We start from the raw sequence: 6,091 nt of genomic DNA, 5'->3' as shown, positions 1-6,091 counted from the left end.
TTCATTCCAGGGGATTTTCACAGGCCCCCTTTTCCAGCAGCTCTCTGGGGAAACACTTTCCCTTATTTGGAATTAGTTTGGAAATGGAAAGTCTGGTCTCCCCTCCTTTGCTTGCCTGGCACACCCCCGGGGATTAGTTCCAAGGATCAGTGAGGGATGAGCTCGTTTGCAAGCTGCCCTTTGCTCCAGCGGAGAGCTAAGATTGTCTGGAGAGGAGGGAGCAGGTATGTGCTCTGTTACAGTGCAGCCACGCCCAATGCCCTCCGACAGGAAGATGCTCAATGACAATCAGCAAGAACGCATCCAGTGGCATTGGCGAGGAGCAGGGGACCCTTTCCAGAAACCTCAGTCACAAGGATGTGGGAATCAGAGCAAGGTGGTGGTGGGGAATTCAGATTAAACAAGAAATTGCAGATTAACAAATAGATTCAGAAAGAGCCCATCTCCCAAAGTCCAACTGTACTTGACAGGTGTGGGCACCATCCTGTCACCAGCAAACCCTAGTGCCAGGCATCCCCCTTCCCTGGCACCCAGTCATAGGCCTCGATGCCACGCGGCCCCTCACTCCAGCACCCAGTCATGGGCCATGTGGCACCTGACCCCAGCAACCCAGTTAGAAAAAGCAGCTCTCTATAGGCACCACTAGATCTGGTTAAACTATTCATTTAAAATAATATTGATTATTATTTCAACCCCGATTTCAGTTACAGAGCCCTGCCAAAGGGATCCTGACTCTGGGGGCTGTCTATATTATTCACAAGCATTTTCAACAACTGACTTTCAACCTCTGTGTTATTTACCAGCTGTTCACTTTGACCATTCAGGATTAATTATCCACTATTTAGAAGAGATGATTGGTCACCTAGGCCACATAGTATTGATTCTGCACACTGATTGGATGAATGAAGGTTTTTAAAAAGAGGAAAATAACAGGTGGCACAGGTGGGAATTTGGTTCTGATGTTGAAGGGAGAGGGAAGGTGTACCCTGGGGAGTGGGCTAGCAGCAGGTGAAGGGCAGAGAAGGGATATTGGGGTCTGAAATGTGAGGGATAGGTGGTGTCCTCATGTGGAAATGATTTAGATGTGAGAGCCTGGATGGAGGGGCAGCAGCGTTAGAAAGATAATTAAGAAATAAGGAACGACATATAAGTCATCCAAGCCTGCATATGAAGACTGCTGAGTTTATGCTCCTTCTGCTTGGTTTAGATTGGAGACCTACAGTGAATGTTGCACTTATTCATTAGGCTTAATCTGGCTCATTATTCAGTGCTGACAAGATCAATGTATGGAGTTTGTCAGAGTACGGCACCCGTTTTCTGCTTTGAAACAGCAGCTGGGCAAGGCGGTTACATTAGGAGCACAGAGGGGGGAGCAGGGACTGTGAAGTAGGTAAGACTGGCTCCAGCCAAAAGTCCCATCCTGCCCTGCCATGCTCCTCTAGCTGTCCATTGCTCATCCCTGGCACAACGCCCCCCAGTGGCTCCACAAATCTTCTGGAAAAATTCCAGTTCCCAAGTGAGATGCAGCTGGGAATCAGAAAATAGTTGAGGGTAAAGGTAAAACCATAGATGGGTGTCAGCTACTGGAGTATGCCCCATTAATAGGATATGTCTAGTACCAGAACATGCAGGGTGCTGTCTAGTGACTAGTCCATATAATGAGAGAGTCCTTTCTCTCTTGCTCCCATTGAAACACATGGTGAGAAATCTGCAGATTCTGAACTCTTCTTTGTAGCAGGGGCTCCCCTTAAGTGGTGATCCCTCTAACACGGGGGTCCAGCCTATTTCACCCACAAGTGACCTTCACTGCAGAACCGGCCCCTCTGCCCTCCCAACCCCTTTTTGGCTCTGCTTCCTGTGCATGTTTAGCCCAGCGTCAGCTGTGGAATGTTTCTGTCCCCAACCTACGAGCAGAATGTGCCAAGACCAAACTCAGCTCCGGCCACGGATAAATCATTCCATGTGTTGCCGGGATAAAAACACAACTGAGAAAAATGTAAAATGAAAGGAAAAACTCCACACAGCCAGCGGTGAGACCAAGGTCTGGTTTGACATAAGGTGGCAATGCAGATAACAGTTAAACCAAACAAACGGGCGCTGGCCAAGGAGCTGTATGCCTGGGACACCACCGACAGCATGGCTAGAAGAAAAGCTGGCGAGGTGCTCCAACAGTACCCTGAGGAGGACCAGAAAGAGACAGAGCTAATGGCATTTCCAGCACACCCGTGGGAGAGGGTTAATGGAATGATCAGTGTACACAGGGGAGGTTGCTAATGGCACATGCACAGCATGATGCGCTATATGTCAATGGTGCTAATGAGGTTACTGGTGTTTCCTTATGTGCTCTGTCCCTCTGGCCCATTTTTAATTTAAATATCAGAAATCAATACAAAATATTTATATATACATATATACACACCAATTTTTTTGCTCTTGGATTTGGTCACATTCTGCTGATTCTCAGAGTAGAGTGGGTCTGGAGGCATCTGCTGTTCACTCCACAAAGCATACATGTATGGACGCACACACTATCATACAGGGAGAACATCCAAGAGAGCCTTCCCTGGAACAGGCATTCACAGCATTGGACACTACAGTGCATTGTTGCAGACTAACGAGACAGTATTACGCAAGCTGGGTGAAACCACAGTGGCACTACTAAGATATAAGTACAGGTAACTCTAAACAGAACTTTATGGTTTAAACTACATAGGCCAGATCCTGATCTCAGTTACACCAGAAGAAGACATAAGCAACTGCATGTAAATGAGTAGAATTACTCCCAATTTACACTTGTGTCCTTCAGAATCTGGCCTAATTTCTCAGAATTTGGCTTACATAAATTTCAGTCTTGACATGGTGGTTGGAGGAGGGGAGAAAGTCTTCCATAAAGAGACCAGATTTCCTATGTTATCAAAAACAATGGAGAGAGAAATCCATAGAGGCCCAAACCTGAACAAAGACAGTCACATATGCAGGGAGAGCTGCCAATGAATGGTTGCTTAAAAGCATTCCCGTTATCATTAGGAAACTGTTTTGCAGAGTTTTTAGTACCACAGGGAGAGAAAAGAACTGAAACTAGCAAGATCACAATGGCCATCATGATTTTAACCCTGAGATTCTGCCAACTCCAGCTTTGCTCACTGGACCCCAGGGGTAAAGACACCACACAGAAGGGGCAGGTTGGGATGATTTAGATGCACATACTGAAAAACTGATTCTATTTCAGGGAGTGACCTAGTCTGCTGCATTGACTGACAAGCTCTTCACTCCAATGCTTACTTATGTGATTTCTCCCACTAACAACACTCCAAGCCCAACAGTAGCTAAAGAAGACACCTGGAGCCACTGTTCTTCCAGGAGCGGAAAGCTGGGATAGCACAGCTGTCCCGACACTAAACCATTTAGTAACGTCTAATGGTGCCCGACTTGTTGCTTTACACGACCTTAATCCTGGCCCAGCCGTCCTAAAGCCCTTCACACATTCCTGCCACATTGTTCCACTCTGTCATGTGCTCTCAGGACTATCACTTGGTATGCAGAGGGCTTTATTACTGCTGATCCAATCCCGACTGCCGGGGCTGTGGGATTCTCACAGTTCTGCTGCAGAACTCCTATTGTTTTTGCCCCCATCGCGTCCCGTCCGGGAACAAAGTAATCTGGTTTCCATAACGTTCCTTGTTGCCTTTTCATAACATGCCGGGCACAGATGTTTAAAATAGACTGGATGAATATTTAATATGTTATTAATAGATGACAGCTCTTGGCTGGCTTTGAAAGATAGCTCACGTATGGTATGGGGCGGCATATGACAACGGGTCCAGAAATCTATTTCACTCTGACATGGAGTCGATCTAATGTTTCTCCTTGGTTAATGGCAAGACATTTAACTCTCCTTGTGTCACATGGCTGCGTATTGTGCTTGAGTGCTGGCCAAGTCTGTGAGACTTAGAATAGATTTGATAGATGGACTCACATTTTTACCATCGTGGGCAAGACAGAATATGGAAAACGCTCTAGTGCCCTGTGCAGAACTTGGGGAAAGGTGAGAGGAGAATGAGGTGCTGAACGAACCCTGAGTACTACCAGCTGCTTGGCGAACGTAGTAATACTAAGCTTTCCTAGGATGCAGAACACAGTCCCTGCTCCAAAAGCTGCACTGCTCACAGGCCCTGGCATCAACATTCCAAGAGCTGTACTCACTCAAAGCCTGGATTCCCTGATGCCTGTGAACCCCTGCCCTGACACCTGTGTCCCCTCAGGACCCAGAACCCAAGCTCCCTGCCCTGAGACCCATGACCTCTCGGGTTCCAGAACCCGAGCCCCCTGCCGTGACACCCGTGTCCCCTCGGGTCCCAGAACCCGAGCCCCCTGCCCTGAGACCCATGTCCCCTCGGGTCCCAGAACCCGAGCCCCCTGCCTTGACACCCGTGTCCCCTCGGGTCCCAGAACCTGAGCCCCCTGTTCTGACACCTGTGTCCCCTTGGGTCCCAGAATCCCTGCCTCGAAGCCTGTATCGCCATAAGCTGTGAAACCTGCATCCCCCTGAGGCCCCAGTATTCCCTGCACCAAGGCCTGTGTCCTCTCAGGCCTGTCTCTGGGACTCACACATCTCTTAGGACCTGGACCTACTTCATGCCTTGTAAAACCCAGCTCTGTGCCCAGCACTAAACCTGGACTCCTCTCAGTATGTGGGGCTCACATCCCCACCCTCCCTTGGGCCCATGCTCAGAAACCTCCCCTTCACCCCTTAAGTTGTGCTTGAGAATCTGTATTCCCCTCAGGCCATAGTACCCTGCTCCAACCCCCACTCAAACCTTGGTCTCTGGGACCTCCACACAGAGCTGGGCTGTTCAACAGAAGCATAAAAGCACATCAGCTCCCTCTGTTTTATAAAGGGAATATTGCAGAAAAAAAGGCAGTCCTTAAAGTTACCTTTGCGCTTGCATTCAACACTTATGTGGAGCCCCTGTCCCTGCATCCCTGGCCCCTCTTGCCTATCCCCAGAACGCAAACAGACATGCAGGCTGTGTGTGAGGGAGTGGGGCTAAAGCAACAACCCAGAGTCGGCCTCCACCCATCACAGGTACACAGGCCTGGTCCCCCCGAGTCGGACAAACTAAAGGTTGTGATTTTGGAATGATGTCGTTCGACTGGTGCAGCTTTGTGCATGGACACTCAGGCCAGTTTAAACCCAGCTTAAAGCAGTTTAGTTTGCACTGCTAAATTCAGACCTTGGCCACTGATGCTGGCATAGCTATATCAGTCAGAGGTGTGAAAACACCCATCCCCCAGAGTGACACAGCTACCCCAAAAAGTGTAGTTGCAGCTGTGACAGCTCTGCCATCGGCAGAGCTAATGTCCTTCAGGGAGGTGGTGTTCCTTCCCTTGCAGAAGCACTCCTTCTGTCGGCATAGGCTGTGCCTACACAAGGGGGCTATGTGGCCATAGGCATGTAGGACAGACAGAGCCCTTGTCCACACTAGAAAAGTATTGCTGGCATAGCTATATCCACACAGCTAGATCACAACAAACCCTTCAAGCAGTTCAGACTGGCATACAAGCACTTCTACCGGGATAGCTTACAGGAGTGCCCTGACAGACAGTGATTCCTGCCAAAGCACTTCTTGTGCTGTTAGACGTGCATCTACACTAGAGTTTATACCAGCACAGCTATGTTGGTAAAATAAAAGTCACTCCTCCCCACCCAACCAACATAGCGATGCTGGTACAAGCTTAAGCCAGGCCTTGCAGGCACACGATAACCTGAGGCCATGTCTACACTACAATAGCACAGCTAGGGTGCCGGAGTTATGGTGCTGCAGCATAGACACTTCCTACAGCGACAGAAGGAGCTTTTCTGTCACTGTGGGAACTCCACTTTCCTGAGCGATGGCAGCTGCATTGGCAAAACCATTCTTCCGCTGAGCTAGCTGCATCTACACCCAGGTCATGTCGGCAGAGCTACAACACTATGGATTTTCTCACCCCTGAGTGATGTAGCTATGTCTACCTAACTTTTAAGTGTAGCCCAGGCCTGGTATAATGAGTTTTAAACGACTGTAAGAGAGAACGCACATGGAAGTTGCAC

The sequence above is a fragment of the Emys orbicularis genome, chromosome 10, assembly GCF_028017835.1.
Source record: "Emys orbicularis isolate rEmyOrb1 chromosome 10, rEmyOrb1.hap1, whole genome shotgun sequence".
Taxonomy (NCBI): domain Eukaryota; kingdom Metazoa; phylum Chordata; order Testudines; family Emydidae; genus Emys; species Emys orbicularis.
Note: the sequence above shows the minus strand (reverse complement) of the source record.